This window comes from Sphaerodactylus townsendi, linkage group LG01, assembly GCF_021028975.2.
Source record: "Sphaerodactylus townsendi isolate TG3544 linkage group LG01, MPM_Stown_v2.3, whole genome shotgun sequence".
NCBI lineage: Eukaryota > Metazoa > Chordata > Lepidosauria > Squamata > Sphaerodactylidae > Sphaerodactylus > Sphaerodactylus townsendi.
Genome location: NC_059425.1, coordinates 97,525,159 through 97,546,703, shown reverse-complemented (window position 1 = coordinate 97,546,703; position 21,545 = coordinate 97,525,159). Strand labels below are relative to the sequence as shown.

General features: G+C 42.5%; 1 protein-coding gene across 5 annotated transcripts in view; it reads left to right on the top strand.

Annotated features, from left to right (window-relative positions):
* Positions 1-21,545, top strand: part of TIAM2 (TIAM Rac1 associated GEF 2) — a 199,703-nt gene that overhangs the window by 17,021 nt on the left and 161,137 nt on the right. For 3 of the 5 annotated variants that reach the window (XM_048488301.1, XM_048488292.1, XM_048488264.1), the window contains exon 2: positions 10,628-10,750. The exons of 1 other annotated variant lie outside the window; for it this stretch is intronic. The gene's annotated coding sequence lies outside the window, so the exon portion shown is untranslated. Of the gene's footprint in view, positions 1-4,076; positions 4,226-10,627; positions 10,751-21,545 lie in introns of all 5 variants that reach the window. One more of the 5 variants, XM_048488273.1, reaches the window with a different exon arrangement.

Genomic DNA, 21,545 nt, shown 5'->3' with positions numbered 1-21,545 from the left:
AGACAAGGTTTGTGACTTTGGGAGAAAGCAGCTGAGAAGGGGGGCAGGGACCTATTTGTGTGTCATCTGAGTATTCTGTCAGACATGCTTAAATGACTGTTAGCTATGTAAACCCTTCAATGGTCTCCTGTACTCCACCTTGAGCTAATGCAACTGATAGATCAATGGTCGAATATGGACTTGCCACGGTGTCCCTGTAAGGACCCGTTCAGCTGCATTTTGAACCAACTGGAGCATCTGGATCATTCCCAAGAGCAGCCCTGCATAAAACAAGTTACAGTAATCCAACCTAGAGGTGACCATTGCATTTCAAGTATTATATGGATAAAAAAGAATACATAATTTCTCATCTTGAACATTAAGAATTAGGCCAGGAAATATACAAGAATGTGGAATGACTGTTTAGCACATTTTTCACCTTTTTTGGAAAAATGTCTCCAACAATTCAGGTAGAAGTAATATTTTCAGCTATTATATTCTTTACAGCAGGAAAAATTCTTATTATTAATAGGGGGAAGTTTTCACATTTCTAGTTGGGTATTGTTTTATAGCCTAATTGGCCAATTATTCTTCTAAGCAAGATAATACCTCTGCATATATTATTTCTGTGTTATTGAATCCATTCTTACCCCAGACCTAGGATGAGGCTGGATGCCTGAGCTAAATTAATAATCCTGTTTGTGGGGAGGACTGGTGTCTCTGAAAAATAGTGGTACTGCAAGTGGCACCCACCTGGCCAAAGCCACCATTCCTTCCCTTGGTGCCACCAGTATACTTCTTAGGCTTGTTGTGAAAATAAAATGGAAGGAAGAAGAATAATGTAAGCTACTTTGGCTCCACACTATGAAGAAAGGCAGAAAGAAGAGAAGAGTTTTGATGTACAAACTACCTTTCTGCACTGTAAGGAGACTCAAGGCAGGTTACAGATTCCTTCCCTTACTCTTCCCACAACAGTCACCTTGTGAGGTAAGTGGGTCTGAGGGAGTTCTGAGAGAACTGTGACTAACCCAAGGTCACCCGGGAGGCTTCAAGGCGCCGACCCCCTCCGTGCACAGCCTGGGGGTCCACCTGGATTTGTCTCTTTCAATGGAGACCCAGGTGGCCCATATAACCCAGGTTGTTTTTTTCCATCTCTGTCAGGCCCGACGGCTGCCCCCTTTCCTCTCCCAAGTGGACCTAGCCACTGTGATCCATGCAACGGTCACCTCCAGATTAGACTATTGTAACTCGCTCTATGCGGGCCTTCCCTTGCGTTTGATCCGGAGACTAAAGCTGGTCCAGCATGCAGTGGCGCGCTTACTCACAGGCAGCGCCATCTATGATCATATTCAGCCTGTGCTGCGCCAGTTGCATTGGCTCCCGGTAGAGTTCCGAATCATCTTCAAGGTTCTGGTGTTGACCTCCAAGGCCTTACGCGGCCTGGGACCCTCGTATCTTCGAGACCGCATCACCCCATATGTCCCTGCACGGCCTCTCCGTTCAGTGGAGGCCAATTTATTAGTGGTCCCTGGCCCCTCAATGATGCGGCTGGCCTCCACACGGGCCAGGGACTTTACTGCTCTGGCTTTGGCCTGGTGGAACACCCTTCCTCCGGCTGTCCGGGCCCTGCGGGACCTTAACGAGTTCCGCAGGGCCTGTAAGACGGAGTTGTTCCTCCGGGCCTTTGGAGGGACCAGCCGCTGAAATGGTGGCCCCCCCAGTTGGCTCTTTACATCTGGGCCTATCATCTATTGGGACTCGCCGCCCCCCCCCCTCTCCCAGGGAGAATTTTAAAAATGGGGTTGGCCGGACACCTCTATTATTATTATTATCACTGTTTTAAAGGCTTTAGTAATCTATTTATAATTATATTTTATACTTTGTACACTCGCCTTCAGAGCCCCCTAAAAGAGGATGTAATATGCGGTATAAAAAGAGAATCTGCCAAACAATAAATAAATAATAAAATAAATGTGTAGAAGTGAGGAAACAAATATGCACCAGGTAAAAGTCCAGTGCTCATGTGGAGGAGTGGGGAATCAAACCCAGTTCTCCAGGTTAACCACTCTTAACCACTAAATCACAGTATCTCAGGGTATAAATTAAATAAATACAAGATTTCTGATCCACTGCACTCCTGTCCATAGAAACCCCTTTCATTAGTTGTGATAGCTAATAGAAAATCTGTACTTAAAGGCAGTGTTCGTCTAACTGTAGATTCAGGGGGCAAATGTAACATACTGTCATTCACCTGCCATACATATGAGTAACTTATTTGTCTGGCCACTGTTGGAAGCAAAATGCTGGATCAGCTGGGCATAAATGATTTGCGTAAGACCACAACCTAAGTCCAGTGCTGTCTGATCCCCCAAACAAGTTCCACTTTTTTTCCCAGATCTACCTCAAATACATCTCAGGATTTAGTTTTAATTAGATTTTCCCAAATTCTTTCCAGGTACCGGTATCTCTTTTCCCCCCTACAAAACCAATGCTTCTTATTTTGCAGCTTGATCCACAACACCATCTTCTGCTTTTAGATGTTGTGATTGTGTTTGCCTTGACTAGAATAGGTCTAAACAGCCACTGTCCAATTGGCACTTAACACTGCCTCACCCCCACAGGCCAGCCTGCATCTACAATTTCTTTTTCCCCTCATGATGCAAGAGTGCAAAGATCTGTGCATGCTGAGCTATGTAGGAGGCATTGTTGAGAGCTGAGGTTATTTTGGAATTCTGTGGAGATCAACTCTGCACTTTCCTTCCATTTTAAATTAACTATTTAAAATAAAAAAATTGGTTACATCTTGTCAAAACTATCATTCTGTGCGCAGAAAACATGTTTTTGCTTTTTCTATAGGTGCATAAAAGAACTGCTGTTGAAGACTTGTGATACTAGAATATGTCTCAATGCCTGAAGTTTTCAGATGAAAAACATGTAATTACTATATTTATTTTGTCTGTTATCTTCAAGGCAGTCACAGTTTCATATATAGTTCTCAGGAGTTATCCCTTCATTCATTTATAATACCCAGATTACTTAAGTTAGCTATATCATGTGCCGTCCAACCCTATGTCAAGACCATGTGGCTTGCTGTGTGCTGTTCTTGTCTATAGAATAAAGCCAAGTATGCTCCGTTTAGTATTTTAATGATTTGTATGTGGAATTTAGCTGAGTTGTTCCAGTGATGTACAGTTGTTGATTTGACAGAGCCTTGGGCATGTGTTGCTCTTCCTTTGCTATTCTAAGCCTTCTACAAAATGAAGTGTCTTAATACTGCTTTTCTAAACTGCCCATATTTACTCTTGGGTTTCCACCCCTGGGCTTGCATATTGCTATTTTTGTGCAACAGAGTTGTATATAGCTGCGTGATCTAAGGGATTGGGCTTGGGCGGCAGCAAGCCTTTGATCTCTGGCGTCCAGAGCTTTGTCAATTTGTTTGCTGAGGAACTCCGCAAAGGCCTCTGGGGGCGCACTCATCCAGCTTGCCGCTGGAGTCATTTGGCTTGGGGCTGAGTTTCCTTGCTCTGCCATTTGCGGGTCTTGCCTGAGTGCAACACAGGAAAGAACCGCGCGATCATCCATGCCGCCCTCTGAAAGGCACGACTGCTCCGTAACCCTGGGAAGGTTGGAGGAGTCGGCCGTGGAGTTTCCCGGAAGAGGCGCGCCCTGGGGGGGGGCGAAACTCCCGTCGGTTTGCAAGCGTCTCTTCTTTGCAGTCACTGCCGACTGCGCATGCTCCTGGGCGCTCGATTCTCCCGCGCCCGACGTTTTGGCGGTTTTCGCTCCCCCCGTCTTCTTTTTAGCTTTCCCGGGGTTCGCGGAGCGAGTGCGCTCGGCCGCGGAGGCCACGAACGTCTCCCGTTCTGGGGAGAAGGATCTCGCTTCCATTTGGGGTTGTTCTAAAGTCAGCGATTTTAAAGTTAGTGGTTGCCCTGGGGCGACTCTGCAATAGATCCCCTAGCTACGCTGAGGTCCTTCCCTAAACCGGAACGCAGCACTCACCCGGCTTTGAGACAGCACTCAGACACACAAAACGACACAAAACAAACAGAGGGTTTTTTGCCAGAGTCTCCAAAAAACACGTCTGCTCTCTGCAGAGGCAGGGAAATACTGAGGGAAAGCGACCCCGGAGACTGCACAGGAAGTACAAGGATAATTATTTTGTCATTTCCTGCCTCTCTGCAACTGGTGGAGAAGACACCCATACAAGATGCCCCACTAACCTACAGTAGAAAGACCCTTCACGGTGAGTATCCAATGGATCCTTCTAAACTGCCCATATTTACTCTTGGGTTTCCACCCCTGGGCTTGCATATTGCTATTTTTGTGCAACAGAGTTGTATATAGCAACAGTGGTAAAAGAAACACTATGCAAAATGCAGTGTTAAAGATAGAATAACATTCTGCAAATCTAGCTTAAACGTAAATGATATTGTATGAAAGCCAGAGTTAAAAGGATCTCATTTTGGTTTGTTACTAAGCAAATGACTAATGTTTCTGCTGGCATGTCAACCCTATAATTGGAGAATCTTGCATGTAAATATTGTAAATCCTAGGCTTGTTGCTTTCTGATCCATAGAATTTTAAGTCTAGAATATACTGGAGATACATAAGGTGGACTAAAAGCTTATTTCTCACTATGATAGAGAGGACATCTTGACATGGATGATTCTTATCTGTCCATCAAGGAGGCAGGACCAAAATTCTTCCAGACTTCCTGTTTCCTGAGTGGAGTCACCCACTTTCCTCAGTTAACTTCCTGCCTTGTTAGGGAGAACAGACTTTTGGTAGGAGCTACTCAGCAAACCCCACCAGAGCTCAGTAAAAACGAACTAATACTTCTATTTCTACCTTTTTATATCTACTAATTTATTTATTCTATATCACGGTTACTGCTTTGGACCTTCTACCCCTTCCTTCTGAGGGTGGCATGGTTGAGGGAATGGAGGATATGGGGAACTTCGATGAAGCCTCAGATGACTTCATTTCCTTGGAATGTGGGGATCTCTTTTCCTCCTAAAAATGGAAGGAAGGGACTACTCCTTGGCATGGTTGAGCAAGTGCAGGCAAGCAGAAGAGTGACAACAGGTGCAGAGGAGACAAGAAGAGCATACCACACAATTCAGCCATGCCTCAGAAAATGCTTCAACAGCAGCTGCTGATTTGGTGGTAAGTTCTTCTTTGCCAACAAAGATGGTGGACACTTAAGCTCAGTGCTCATGATTGCTGCAGAGCAGTTAGAGAGACAGATTATAATTATGGAGCAAGGTACCTTACTTCCAAGTTCCTGTTTTACAGAAGACCACCAGAGGTAGCAACCTAGCTTCATCAACCAATGTTAGAGGAGTTTTGGTTCCTGCAAGAGCAAGCCGCACCTTCCCCACAAGGGAACTGAAAGAGATATCTACCAAGACTTTTCTTGGTAGATATCAGCTCATTCTCCCACCTCCAAGCCTTCAATGCCATCAAAATTTTGTTCCTGAGGTTCAGTAGACCCCCCTTCCCCCAACCCCAAAGGAAGAAGTGGAGTTTATGACTTCTGGGATACATGCACCCTCACAAAAATTGGTATTTTTCAGATCCGGATATCAAGGCACTGATATTGATATTCCTGATTATTCAAGTTCCAAATACTAATTTTGTATTCAGACCTGGGTTACTTTAGGGTTCTAATATTATTTGTTCTCATTATTCCCTATGAGGAATCGTTCTGGAGCGCTGGAGAAGCTACTTTTTGAACAGGTTGCTTCAAAGTTGCAGCAGAGCTTCTAGTGTCTGGCTTTTAAATAACCCCCAAGTTTCAAGTAAATTGGACCAAGTGATCCAATTCTATGGGGCCCTGAATAAGATACCCCAGCCATCTTCCATTGTTTCCAATTGAGGGGAGTGGGATTCCATGCTTTCTCCAGGTCACAGAGTAGCCAAATATATAGTATCAAGTAAAGCAACCCCTTTGCCTGTCAAAGCGGACAGAACCAACAACTCCAAAGAACCAATGCAAAACCAGGGAATCCTGACAGAAATGTGGGATAAAGTGGCAAGCCTGATAACAACAAATGTACAACCAGAGAATCCAAAGTATCAAACCAGAGAATCATCCAAACTAATCCAAATAGGAGCACTGTTGCAGGCCCAATAAATATAAAATCATTGAATCTGAGCCAATGTACATCCCAAGGCAGCATCAACCCAAGAATCTATCACAAACACAATGCAAACAAACTCCTGCAAAGAATACAGTGTTGGAATACCAAAAAAAGCCCATTTCAAAGGACAGAACGAAAGCCAAACCAGTATGGCAAACTGATACCAACCAAAGGGAAGACAATCTCACAGGAAACCTCCCCCCCACCCCCCCCCCAATCCTGGGAGCCTTAAAATGTTGGCTTCTGATATTCAGTATGTCTGAAATATTTCTAGGATTTTTGGGGACCCATTTCCTAGTATCCTGAAAAATCCTGGATACTATCCAGGCACTCAGATATATCTTTAAAATCCTGATAAGATTTTTTTTGGATATATATTTGAACCAGATATATATGAATGCACATCTTTAGTTGGGACATAGTGAAGTAGTTTTCTTCTCCATAGATTGGATCTGTCCACTCACAGGAGCTGCTACCATGGCAGTGGAATAGAACCTTAGGAACCAAGTCATAGTTCTGTGTAAACTCTTAAAAATAGGCATTTAAATAACCTTGGTGAATTTGGTGATGGCTTTTTCCTTCTTTACTTTGGGTCGAAAAGTGTGGTAATTAAAGTAGCGGTCTGTTCAGATCTTAAAATGAAAGTACATTTTCATGTAGTCCATTTCAGTTACCTAGTACACACAGCTGGCTCTTGTTGATTCTCTGCAAATTCGAGGCATATATTAACAAGACATTTTATAAGATCAAGCATTTTTTACACTCATGAGTTAATGAGTTAAGAAAATAATTTGTTCTTGCCATCGCATTAGCTCATGGCCTGGGAAGCATCAATCAAATAAAATTCCATTATATGATTGAGAAAGAAATCTCCAAAACATATCCATTATTTTTGGGAGGAATAGTCTTCTGTCACTGCTTTAAAAATAGTGTAATTTTTGTGGTGGTGGATTGTTTGTCGGCTTCCATGTTCATTTAAGTAACCAGTCTGAATGCTGACACTGTCAAAGCATGTACATTAGAAAATAAGTAATAGGTAATACACTGGACCTAAACAACAAAATTTTATGGTATACAGCTTTTACATTTATTATCGTAAAGTTGGAAGAGACCCCAAGGGCCATCAAGTCCAACCCCCTGCAATGCAGGAACACACAATCAAAGCACTCCAGTCTCTGTTTAAAAGCCCCCAAAGAAGGAGACTCCACCACACTCCAAGTAGGTAGTGCATTCCACTGTCAAACAGCCCTTACAGTCAGGAAGTTTTTCCTGATGTTTAGGTGGAGATCTCTTTTCCTTCACCTTGAAGCCATTACTCCTGGTCCTAATCTCTGGAGTAGCAGAAAACAAACTTGCTCCCTCACCAACATGACATCTCTTCAAATATCTAAACCTGGCTATCATGTCACCTCTTAACCTTTTCTTCACTACCCAGCTCCATATGTCTTTCCTTGTAGTGCATGGATTCCATACCTTTTACCATTTTTGTTGCCCTCCTCTGGACCTGTTACAGCTTGTCAATATCCTTCTTGAATTGCATTGCCCAGAACTGTACACAATATTCCAGGTGAGGTCTAACCAATACAGAATAGAGAGGTACAATTACATCCCAAAATGCTCAAAAATGCTCCGAACATTGGACTCCCAAGACTTCTTTTGAACCAGGCCTCTGGCAATCTTTTCTTAGGTCAAGTATGTGTCATGCAGGTAGATGCCTGTGATCTAAGGAATTAGGTATCTGTAGATGAGGCCATGTTGTTTCTGCTTTTTAATATCAGGGTTACCCAACCTGTTTGAATCTGTGGGCATCTTTGTAATTCTGACATAGGGTGGTAGGTGCAAACAAAATGGCTGCCATAGGAGGCAGAGCAAACCACAAAACTGCTGCCATTGAAGGTGGACCAATACACAGAAAGGAAGCATGGATGCTGGGGAGAAGAATGGGGAAAAAAACAGGAAAATAAGTGAGAGAATGAAAACAACATTGGTGGTAGCTGTTTAAACCTTAAGATTCCAAGAAATAAGAACTCCTAATTTTCTTTAAAATGTGTCTGCTGCAAATGTTTTGACAACGGTGACTGCAAAATGAGGCACAACACTTGCATAAAATAGGAGTAAGAACAGAGATGCAAATCAGTTTCCTAAAATACTCAGAAGTAAAGTGAATTTATGAGTACATAATCCTCCCAACATAAACAGTATAAAAGGATTTTCTAGTTCTGTTGTCTGCTGACTTCTCTCAGGGTATATTTATGTTTGATAGTTTTCATGTAGACACAGCCTTTAACATACACCTGCTAGTAATAACTCTTTTATTGTCTTTAACTTCTAGTTAGCTATCAGAAGAAACAAGGGTCAGGCAGGCTCCAATTGTGATAGATTCAGTGTCAAACAGGAACCCGGCTTGCAAAATACTGCCAGCGTCCCTCAAGCCAAAGCACTCGACTAAAGTGTGAACGGGATTGTCATGGAAATAGGCTAATCTTGGAAGGTTGGCCAACTCCGCCCTGCAAATTAATTTGTGTGTTCTCACCCTCTCTTTTCCCCTTTTAACTTCATTCTACCTGTACCCACTTGGAACAGATCAAATACTATACTCACTACCCCCACTTTCAGTTATTAGGGAAATTCTTTTCTCCTGTCAATGCGTTCTTTATCTTGGAGCTGGGTGGATTAGTATGTGAGTCTGAGCAAATATTCCAACCTAATTCTTAAAGTTTCAAAATTGAATTCAGAGCAGAAAAGCAAGAGGTGCAAAAATGGTTAACTTGTAGTACAAAGGGTTGGGGCACTTTGTGCCAAGCGGAGGCACAGAGTGGTGCCTTGGCCTGCACAGTGAGAGTAGCAGCCATAGTGATTAAACTGTGTCTACACAATGAACATAAAAATTATGGGTCTTGACCACAATGTTGGGCCAGGGCCAGGCAAGGCAAAGCAATGGAATGGAATGGCCTAACACAGGGGGCTGAACCTGTTTCTCTCCCCTGCTTCTAGATGGTGTGGCCCTCACTTCCCTCTATGAAGGTACACATTCCACTGTCAGCCATTATGACCACTGCACGAGTAGCTACATTCTTGAGCTCCATGGGTGGGAGTTTTATGGATTTTGGCCACTATAGATCATGGTTATCCAGCTAACTCATGCAAATAATACTCACATGAGCAGTTTACTCATGTGCGTGGATATCTCTTCATGGTGATGTTTGGGAGATCTGGAGCAGCTATTTCTGTGAGTGGTAAATCACGTGGAAATAGCATCACGGATGTTGGTGTACAAGCAAGTTGTTTGAGGAGTTTTTTGTTGGAGTTGGCTGGCTCATATACTAGTTCAGTGATGCTGAACCTATGGCACTGGTGCCAGAGGTGGCACTTAGAGCCCTCTCTGTGGGCACGCGCACACAGAGTTTGTCACATGGGAGACGGAAAATCACCCCCCCACACACACACACATATCTAGGCTGGCTCTGGGCCACTAGAGCACGATGCGCGCCAAGACTGGGAGTGAGCAGGAGGACTCAGCGGGCCTGGTGCTGGTGCTCCAGGTGGCTGCTGCCTGCGGGGGAGGGGGGGCAGAGAAGGCAGAGATGCTAGAGAGGCACAGAGTGGTGCGTTGCAGGACTCTGTGCTGGGAGGCTAGAGAAAAAAAAATTGGTCCCCGCTCAATCAGGTGGGGCAGAGGAAGAGGAAGCCAACCGCTTTTTTTCTAAAACTAAAACCTCAGATGCTTCATGTTAAATTGCCAGGTTGGCACTTTGCGATAAATAAGTGGGGTTTGGGTTGCAATTTGGGCACTCGGTCTCAAAAAGGTTCGCCATCATTGTACTAGTCCATACTTTCCTGGGAGTATGGACCACTGAATAACATGGGACTTACTTTTAAGCAGACCGTTTGGGATTGTTCCCACACATTTGTCAACTCTAAACTTCTCCAAGGTTCTCAAAGGAAAAGCAGAGAAATAAAGAGCGTACATTTTTATTTTGTTCTGACCACTTGTGTCTAATTAAGAATGTGATCCAGCTCTTGCTTGCAGTCATCTTGTTGCATCACTTCTTCTAATCTTATCTCCCAGGAGTGCAATTCCCTTTGAAAAATGGTATACAAACAATTTGCTTGCAAACAATGAACTCTATATTTATTCCGTGTATTAAAAACGCGTGCTAGGGAATAATCATTCACGTGGAAGGCTACTGAAGAACAGTGTCCCAAATTGCCTACCCTCATGACAAATAAACAGGGAACCCAGGGGTTGTTTCTTGGATGGGTTGCTTTCAGGGTAACTGGCAAGAATGCTGCCCTTGGAGATTAGTTGGTCATTAGCAGAAAAGCCTAGCTTAATTAGCTTTTATGCTTTCTTTGCTCAAGGAGGCACATTTGTCTGGAGTAAAGCAATCCTAACTGTTTTGTGGTCCAACCTTGAGGAGTGCTGTTGTGGAAACAATCATCAAACAATTTCTGAATCATTTCTACTTTCACCCACAGTCAAATATTTGTTTATCTTTCAGAGGAGTATCTCATCTGGTTGAGCAACAAAGGTGTGCAAGAAGCTGAAATACTAATGTGCCTCAGTGCTGTCAGTTCAAGATGCAGTGAAGGCGAATGAGAACACCAGATAGCACACAATCAAGGTTGGTTTGTTTCCTTAAGAGTAATTTTTAAAAGAATTCTTCAGTCCAGTTCCATTTTGATGTAGGGTCAGGACTCAGGTACTTGTTGAAGTACTTCAACAAGCTGGCAATTCCTTTCCCTATAACCACCATTGGAAAGCACAGTTTAAATTCCAGAAATCAAAACATTTTCCAGACAATATATTTTCCAGAAAAGTTTCCACTACTTTATTATTCCTTGGAAATTGATAATGTCTTGGAAATTGATAAGAATATGATAAAATTGATTAGAATGAATGGATGCCATTATTAATACAATGTTAGGCTAGTCTTAAAGTTCATGTTTTTCAGGAGTTTACCCTTTGGAATTGTGTAAGGGAGTAGGTACATGTTTTGTGGATTTCATATGTATATGTTTCGCCACACATGGTGGAAGAGAGATTGTAATCACCAATGTGATGTGGAACTAGCAAGCATCACAAGTAATGGGATACTGCGGTGTTCTCCATGGGCAAAAGTTACATTCTTTTGGAATATCTGGGTGGACAGCCACATCCATGGTCTGTCATGTGCAGTTCTTAAGGTGTTTTGCAATTAGTAAGTCAACCATTTTCAGTGCCTTCAGGGTTGTGAACAGGAGATGTACTGACCAGATGGAGTCCCCCTCTGAGAAGTTAAAAGTTAGCATAGTAATTTCATTGCATTTACACATTCAAAGTTTGTATGCTTTCTCTTCTTTATGATATAATTGTAACAAAATTGATTTTTCTTCTGGAATTACATCTCCAAGCTCTGTTGCTGCTCAGTTTTTATTTGGGTTTCAGATATATTATACCAGCAGGTCAGTTTGAGCATTGAAAGCAGTCAATTAATCTAATTACAAGGATTCCACGATACCACATAGTAAAGCCTGAAGTGCCATCTGTTCACACTTTACAAAAAGCAATTGAACAGTCAAACTTTGGAAGGCATTTAGTTATTAGATTTCACTTCTGTGTGATCATTGTGATGTCAGATGTCTACTTCAAATTACAATCAAAAATTTTGAGATCTCTCCTATGTCCTGTGCTGTGTCTTAAATGCAACTTTTTCTGGAGAATGATGAAATTTCATTATTGTTGAGAGCATGGGATGTAGCCTTAAGACTTTGACTTAAGCTGTTTGTCTTTCCTAATGCCCTGGAACTTGTACGAGATGGTTATGTTTTGAATTGAGTTAGAGTGTTTGTCTGTCCATTAGCATCTGTAGGTCTTTCTTCAAATATGCTCTACCAAATGGGCCCTGATATGGCAATTCACTCTGTTTTATGCAGACACAGGTCAATTCTGCACGGTACAAATTTGAACTTGATGGCTCTTGTGGTCTCTTTCAACTCTACGATTCTATGATTTGATAAAAGGCTCTTTTTGCAACTTGAAATACTTGGTTTTTTCCACCATGAAGATAGGATCTAATGCAACACCCAAACTTTTCACTGTGGCAGCCCAAGAAAGTCTCTGTATAAAATGAAGGGAACAGTCCCTTCCAGAAGAACAACCTTACTAACCAGCGTAATGAGTCTAAACAAGGACATTTCCCTTGATGAGTCTGAACAAAGAGATTTCCATTTCTGGCCATCTGAAAGCAATGCTGATGCCATGAACTTAGGCAGATAGAGATAGAGAGGTAGATAGAGAGGTAGATAGATAGATAGATAGATAGATAGATAGATAGATAGATAGATAGATAGATAGATAGATAGATAGATAGATAGATAGAGAGAGAGAGAGAGAGAGAGAGAGAGAGAGAGAGAGAGAGAGAGAGAGAGAGAGAGAGATTCCTTCTAGCCCAGGGTAATGTTGATCACCATTTTGATGTCAGGAAGCAAATTTCCTCTGGGCCAGACTGGCCAGGGATTCGGAATGGTTTTTTTTACTACCTCTTGGGCATGGATCAGGGGTCACGGGTGTGTGTGGGAAGGTAGTTGTGAATTTTCTTCATTGTGTAGAGGTTGTACTAGATGACCCCTTCCTTCCTTCCTTCCTTCCTTCCTTCCTTCCTTCCTTCCTTCCTTTCCTCTGTCTCTTCCTCTTCCTTCTCTTCCTGGCTCGTCTCTTCCTCTTCCTTCCTTCTCTTCCTTCCTTCCTTCCTCCCTTCCTTCCTTCCTTCCTTCCTTCCTTCCTTCCCTTCCTTCCTTCCTTCCTTCCTTCCTTCCTTCCTTCCTTCCTTCCTTCCTTCCTGCCTCCCTTCCTTCCATCCTTCCTTCCTGCCTGCCTGCCTGCCTGCCTGCCTGCCTGCCTGCCTGCCCGCCTGCCTGCCTGCCTGCCTGCCTGCCTGCCTGCCTGCCTGCTCCCGTCTGCCTGCCTGCCTGCCTGCCTGCCTGCCTGCCTGCCTGCCTGCCTGCCTGCCTGCCTGCCTGCCTGCCTGCCTGCCTGCCTGCCTGCCTGCCTGCCTGCCTGCCTGCCTGCCTGCCTGCCTGCCTGCCTTCCTTCCTGCCTGCCTGCCTGCCTGCCTGCCTGCCTGCCTGCCTGCCTGCCTTTATAATTCTATAATTCTATAATTCTGAGTCCTCAGGCTTGCACACTCCTGCCCTTTGCACATAGCACTTCTAACCACAGTTTTTAATAGCATCTGGATTGATTTTGTTCTGTTCCCCATTATTTAGTTATCATATGGCTTGCGCTTATCATATGCAGATGTTTTAAAAACATTTGTACAATAAATCTTAAAACCGATTTTTAAAAACCACTACACATAATAAATCAAAGTTTTAAACAGGATCAAACTAATACTTATAAATTATGGTTAGTTTTGTATTGTTGAAGACTTTTGTGGCCGGAATCACTGGGGGGTTGTGGGGCTTCCGGGCTGTATGGCCGTGTTCCAGTAGCATTTTCTCCTGACGTTTCACCTGCATTTGTGGCTGGCATCTTCAGAGGATGCCAGCCACAGATGCAGGCAAAACGTCAGAAGAAAATGCTACTGGAACATGGCCATACAGCCCGGAAACCCCATGACACCACTGTGATTATTATTTTTTAAAGCAGAAATCATGACAAACTGTAGTTAGTTGAAAATCAGGGCATTTACCACTTCTGCAGTGTGCAAGAGGAAGAGTAGAAGGGAAGGAACAGCGAGTGACTTCCTAGCAAGTCTTCATGATATTTTAAGCTAAGTATTTCAGTTTTCTGATTTGTTGCAAGTTTTTTGTGTGATTGAATTGCATTTTACCCATTGTGTGCCTTAAATCCTTGGAGAAGGGCGGGATATAAATATTTTAATTGTTAATGATGTTGATGTAGCTTATATGTCTGTATAGATTTGAACTCATGATAGTTGTTGTTTTGGTAAAAAAAATTGTCCTTTTTTGTATTTTCTGCTGTGCACTGTGCGATTTATAAAGCATATGAACTGTACTGTCAACATTCTTTTATATCCTATAAAATGTTGCCAACTTCCTATGTTTAGAAGGACATTTCTAAGATATTCTGAGCATATCTGCAATATGCTTTTCCTGTATTGAGCTTGGGTGAGTATGCTGCTATCCCCCCATATCTTCTCAATAATCTTGTGAGGTAGGGTAGGTACTAAGTTTCACATATATAACAAGCTTCATAGCTGAATAGAGATTTGATCCCGTCTCCCCAACATCAAAATCCAACACAAATACGTTATATTACATTAATTTTGCTTTGTAGTATGGTCAGTCATGGCCAAACCATGAATAGTGAAAGACTAGCAGGCTTCTTCCTCCCTTCTTGCGTGGTGATTCCCTTTCATTCTTTGTTTAAACCACAGTTTGCTGGGATATCTGAATTGATTATTGTGAATCAGTAGACTCTTGAAAACATGGTTGGAAGAGAGTTCCCAGTTAGCTCTAATCACATTTTGCCAAATTTAGATGTTGCTGAAAACTGAATCCAAGGAGACCAAAAGAGGAAGGAAGGATTTTGCATATCCAGAGGAGGAGGAAGAGGGAAAATATCACCCTTCAACATTTATGATTGTCAAGCCCTAGTTTGGATGCTAGACTATAATAATATAGAGAGAAATCTATCTTGTACCCAGTTGACTTTAGTAGATTTTTTCTTATTGGCTACAGGGACTCTTCTAATAAAAATATGGCTATTATTTGCTTCCTCATTCAGTTTATTTTATTTGTCATAGTTTTATTTATTCCACAAGATTATGTCAACTTTTCCTGCCACATTTTGGATTTTCACAGTTGACTGTGGAGGAGAGGAACTTTTTGTGCTATATATTGAATGGAATAAAATGGAAATAACTAATTTTCAGAGAAGCCCAAAATGAGGCAAACACAACTATATTCAAGAGAATATCCCGTTCAGTAAATATTTCCATTTCACAATAATAATGTTTCCTCTCAACAAATTACTTAGTTGTTGCCATGGTGACTATGGTCTTACTGCTCATTAGTAGCATGGACAATAAAAGCTTTGTAAATATTAAGCCAGGGCAAGAATGTTTTCTCAAGCTTTGCCATAGATTCATAGCCCCCCCCCCCAGACCCTTTCCAATTCAGTTTCTAATCGTAGTATGCATATTTTTTAGAAAAACAAAGATTTCGTATAAGTGTGTATTGTTAAAATATCTGTTTGGCGTACATTGCTCTTTTATGAAGAACTTTTTTATTGATTGTGAGTCGTAATTTATTGATAACAAAATGACAGTCCTTCCTGATTCAGTTGGAGGATAGTGGACTTCTGTTCTCGGTGTCACAAGGCCTTCAGATTGCTTGAAGATATAGGCAGCATTCAGATGTCATCATTAGTAAGAATTAATCAAACCTGTCCTTAGGGTTGCCAACTCAGGGCTAGGAAATTCCTGGAAATTTGGGGCTGGAACCTGAGGAAGGTGAGGTTTGGGGAAGGAGAGAATTTCAGTGGGGCTTAATGCTTTAGCGTCTACTCCCTAAAGCAGCCATTTCCTCTAGGGAAAACTGATCTGGAGATCAGTTATATTTCAAAGAGATCTCCAGATCTCACCTGGAGGTTGCCAACCATCCCTGTGCCTAAACCTGACTTTTGACTGGCATCACACATGTGCCTCACACCTTTCCCTGAAGCTATGGTTCATGTAGATGTTGTAAAGCATACGGGACAAGATGAAGCCTTGCAGGACCCACTTGGTCAAAGAGGCTGAGATTTTATGATCAGTGCTATCTCTGGTACCAGTATTTGGGACTGGGTGTTCAAGTGTGACACAGTCACAGATAGACAATCAGTCTTCTGCTCCAGTTTTTGGTCTCATTGAAATTGATTAAGGGGGACCACTTCATCATAACCTCAAAACAGCCTTTACATCTATTCAGTTCCAGACCATGGCAACAACGTTGCTTGATGGCCACTGCTGCCAAAAACTGTTTGTCTCATGTCTTTTGCCTGTTTTGCCTCATTATGTTTTGTCCTGCCATCTTTGCACCCAAAACCAAATCTCTTTTATGGGTTTAAACCCTTCATTGGAAGCAGAGAGGCTAGTGTTTCTTTCCTCAGACAGTGACTCACTTGTTTCACATGGAGAGTTGGTGTTTGCCTTGGCAGCCAAAATATGAGCAAAAGCTGTATCTGAAAGGTGAAACATTTTAACACAAGTATGTTTAGATTTGGTTATTCTAATGTTGTTATTTATGTTTTTGATGTGGCATGGGGTATAATATAGCTTGATCTCAGAATCTAAGCAGGGTTGCAACTTTGATGGAAGACCACCAAGGAACACTTTGCCAGGAAAGGCGGTGTCTAAACACTGCTGCATCTCACTTGCCTTAAAAACTCCTTGCTGGGGTCACTATAAGTCAGCTGCAACTTGACAGCACTGTGCACAGAAACATTTATGATTTATATTTTAACTTTGTGATTGACTGTAGTAGACTTTGGCTAAATGGAAAACCGCTAATTGTGCTAATTGCGTACACACGGGCCAGTTTTGGTGTGTTGTTTTCTCAGAAAAGAAGAGTGAGAGGCAAGCAGATTTAATGTTTATTGACAAGGGAAAAAATTGACAGATAAGAAAAATGGATCATATTTGGCTGTGTCCTGTTCCCCCTGCAGGGTCCCCTCGAAGGGCTCTGATGCCAATCCTCCTTCCCCTTTGCGGGCGTTGATATCCCTGGCCTCATTCCTGGTCTCAGGGGTGTGGTATTTGCCTGCCAGGTGTTTGAGCCACAGGCTGGCAAAGGGGGCACCTCTCCCAGGCATTCTTCCCCTCTTCACCTATGCAACTTCCAATTGGCTAAGGGGGAGCCTCTCCCTGGGCTTCCTTTCCCTCTTAGCCCTTCTATAGTCTTCCTGTCAGTCTCAGGGAGTTGACTAAGGCACCGCCCTTCAGCAACCGTGCCTTCCAATCCCCCTCCATCCCTTGCTCCCTGCAAGCTCTGCTCTCTTCCACTTTCCTCTGCACTTTCCCCCTCTCCTCCCCCTCTCCTCCTTTAAAAAAAAATCTCACGGCCCATCAGAAGCCTTGCTAAGCAAAAGCTTTACCTAGCCCTACCCATTTCCTAAAAATACTTGGTGGGCACCAGAAAAGGTGTTGGTGGGCACTGTGGGATCACAGGCACCATACCTGCTGATGGGTGCAAGATTACTAGGGTTCCTTTAAGAGAAAGAAATGAAGAAGGGATGGCTGTAATCTCATGACCTCTTCTTCTGCTCACCTAGAATATCCTTTCCTCACTGTATTTCCCAATTCCTGCCAGCTCCTCAGCAGGAACACTTCTTTTCCCACACCTAATCCTGTAGAATTCAGCTTATCCTTCTATGGCTATAGCCTTGCCAAGCAGCATGCGGGTTGTGGGAGGCACACCATTGTGGGATGTCTTTTTAAGTGCAGCCTTGTGTAATTATTAGAAGTTGCTAAAGGAAGTAACAAAGGGTAGCTCTAGGAATAACTGAAAACCATAGACCTTCCAGCAATTCCTAGAATTACTGTTTGTCACTTCCTATATCATCTTCTGGTAACTACACTAGGCTGCCTCCACCCCCACCTTAATTTATCTCTTGCTGGCACTCAAAGCAGGTGGTGGGAATAGGAGATCCCTTGCCCTCATTGGGGGACTTGTCAGCTCTCTGTGTGTTAGTGGTCTCCTGAATGTCTCAACAGCCAGGCATAAGCACAACTGTTGAGCCTCTCAATGGCAGTCTGCTTTAGTGCATAAGTAGTGCACTTGGGGGAATGTGGAATTTGTTTTAGTCATTTTCAAAGAACAGGGCCCTATTAAAATGTCTAGGGACCCTAAACTGGACCACATTGTGACACTCCGGTTCTGGTATATTTCTTCTCTACAGTCCTCTAGTGAACTACTTTAAAATATATATATTTAACCATGCCTGTTTGCTTTTGCCAGGCACAGCCTATTCAGCAAATAGCTGAATGTAAATACAGGATTGCCTTTTTATATAGTTTAAAAATCATTTGCTTTTTTTCTGGTGCTTTCTGCCCTCCAGGCTCCATTAATTCTTGCAACACTTTGAGAAATCTGGAGAGTGACAGATGATCCATCAGACCATCAAACAATCACAATGTTTAAGTGCCCTGTGTTCTGTGGATCAAAGATAATTTGACTACTTGAGTGCAACAGTGTAAACTGTGAGAGAAATTCTAAAAACTGGGTTGCAGCCTAATGCTTTAGCACGGTTGCATAGAATACACAAGTACTAGTGTATGTCCCGAGCAGGGGATACAAAATTCTGGCAACTGACTATCTTTGCATTTATCTGGTTGCTAGCTAAAGCTTCCCATAGTCAGTGTAGCCAACTAATCTTCAGCATACTACAGCGTTATAAGCTGATTAACTTAAAACAAACAAATCAGACAAAATCTGTGTTATCCCTGTGTCCCTGGTGGATAGGAGATGAGGAGGCAACCACTGTTAAATCTTGTTCTTTAAAGGCACTGAAGTGGCATGTTCATATAGAGGGGGGAAATCAAACTGGGAAAAATGGCAGTGTTCTACAAGTAGTAGTACTGCAAGTAGTAAATACTTTTTCAGGATGTCAGCAAAAAGGGAATGAGATTGATTTGTTAGGGAGAGCAGTGGAGAAGGGTTGCTTTATTAATGTTACAAGTGTGTGTTTAGAGGTAGGCAAACAGTCCTACAGATCTTTGCAACTGGAGCCCAAATATAAGTACGATTATTTGGAAGTAAGACTCACTAATCTATGGGGTGGACTTCCTGGTAGTATGCTTAGACAATCTCTCTCTTTCACTCTCTAGTCGAAGACATCTGTTTTCCTTTTGTTATTACCTGGATTCTGCGATGATGAAGGGCTTGGTTTAGATGAAAATAATCCAGTCACAGAACAATTCACCTCTAGGTGATAATGCCACTCCTGAAAGACAGGAAATGCTGTGTGGATACAGCAGATAGCCCTTATCTCTTCAGCTGGAAAAGTATGAAAAATTACTTCTTGGTAGAAGAGGTGCTTTTTTGCAGATTTTTCTGCGTAAACATGAGTTTGCTAGTTCCATTAGTGTTCAAAATATTTGGTATTCCCCTCAAAGGCTATACTTGATTGTATAGGCTTTCGCCTTCCAAAATGCTATATTGAGAGAAAATGTTCATATTTCTAATATTGCAGAAACACATGAGATTCTAATTTACATTCCTTTAAAAATCTCAGCAGCCTCTTCTTGTTATTTCTGTGCTGTTGTTACAGGTGCTGCCCAATCACTCCCTACAGACAGGTGTTCATTTCTTTCACTTTCCAGAATTTCCAGAATAGTAGCGCAGCGGGTGGGAAGTGATGATCACAGGAGACCCCACATAATCCTTTGTCTTGTTTTGTGTGGCATTCTACAGATTCTTCGTCTTTCCCATATTCATGAGTGTAGAAATCAAAGAACACAATCTACTATCAAATCAATTTCCAAATTGTATTTTTCTCGAGATGCAATGGGTCTTGAAACTAAGGGATATTGGGTGAGTAGGGAACAGAAGGAACCACAGGCTGGCTAACAAATAAACCTCCTGGATAGAATTTTGCATGGCAATGACAGCTATGAAGAAAAAACGTTGACCGTTCTATCTGCTATTTATAGAGAGCATTGAAAATATGAATGGTTAGATTCTTTGTTCTCTCTCTCTCTCTTTATCTCTCTCTTTATCTCTCTCTCTCTCTCTCTCTAATCTAATCTAATCTAATCTATGGGTGATGTATGTATATATGTATGCGTATATTTAGAAACTTCTGCACCTGTGAGCTGAAGTAATTTATGCCAGAATAGTTCTGCAGTCTTATTGGAATCTGTGAATTATCTAAACGACTGAACATGGTATCTCTGACATATAACATATATGTGAACATTTGGGCTTGGACCTAGGCAGCGTAAGCAGGGTTTTGCTTGAGAAAGGCAACTTCCCTGCCTCTCCCTCTCATTGCACCCTCACTTTAAACTGTGCTCCGGGGAGTGGGGTGTCAGCGTGCCAGAAGGAAAAATGTAGGGAGAAAATTGGGAATTGGCAGCAGGCAAGGCAGGGGCAGGGGCGGGGTGGGTGGGTGGGTGGGGGAGAATCAGTAAAATATCTCCTCCTCCTCCTCCTCCTCCTCCTCCTCCTCCTCCTCCTCCTCCTCCTCCTCCTCTCCTCCTCTCCTCCTCCTCCTCCTCCTCCTCCTCCTCCTCCTCCTCCTCCTCCTCCTCTGCAGAGGGAAAAGCCATTTTGTTAAGGGAGCTGCTGCTGTGCCAATACAACAGTGCCTCAAGATGCAAGTTTTGGTTCAGATTAAGATGTATGTGAGCTGGCTTGGTTAAGAAGCTTGAGCTGAGACACAGCTGACTGAGTGTTGGAGTGCGTCTAGTTGTTATCCTTGTATTAAAGAGTCTGGGAATGCATTTAGCTTTAGAAAAGTAGTATTAGTTTTATCTAAGATCTGTTTTATCTGAGACTGCAAGAACTTCTAAGTCTTAAATATTAGGTTGTACAAACTCTGCCTGCATTCTGACATCACAAACAAGTTGTGTTTTGTTAAGCCTCAGACTCTTGGGCTTACATGTTCTCTTTCTCCTCCTTGTAAGCTACAGACATATCCGGGTTTGTAAATTCTTCAGCTTAACACCACTTTATTGTGATGGTGGAATTCAGTCACATTAACAAACTTTTTTCTCAGAAATTAATGCTTTAGTTTCTGATTAGCGAGAAAGACACAAACTCCAGTTAGTAAAGGTGCCCAGATTTGGATGTTACAGCAAATTGAACTTGGATTGAAGATATTCTGACTAGGGCACCTTCAGTTGTGAGTCCATGTAGAAGAGGAGAGAAGCTTGTAATTTTGGTTATTTGTTACTCATTTATCTTGGTAACTAACCACAACTCGTTTGTCACTTCTGAATTCAGTCATTGTCATTACAAGACGAGGACTGACTTGGTAAGAACTTTAGCAGCAACATAATGTTCATGTTTGGCTGGTTTTGCATTGGAGGAGCGTATGTTGCTCAGTGATGTTTCCTACCTACTGTAGTGTATAATTAGATTCTCACAAGTGGAGGACCATCAAAGACTTGCAGGGGGCATCTAATTTCATCTCTCTCACTGTTTCCTCTTTCCCTGAAAGCCCCCACAGCCACTTCATTCTCTCCTTCCTACCTATCAGCCAACCTACGTTTATCTGCCCCCCATCTTCAGCTATATTTACTATTTATTTATTTCATTTATGCCCACCATTTCATGACAGTGGGAACTCAAAGTGGCTCACATCATTCTCCTCTCTTCCATGTTATCCTCACACCAACAACCAAGGTTGAAGATACATTAGACTGAGAGGGTATGAGTGGCTCAAAGTCACATGATAACCTCCCTGTCTACATAATGTGTGTGTGTGTTAGA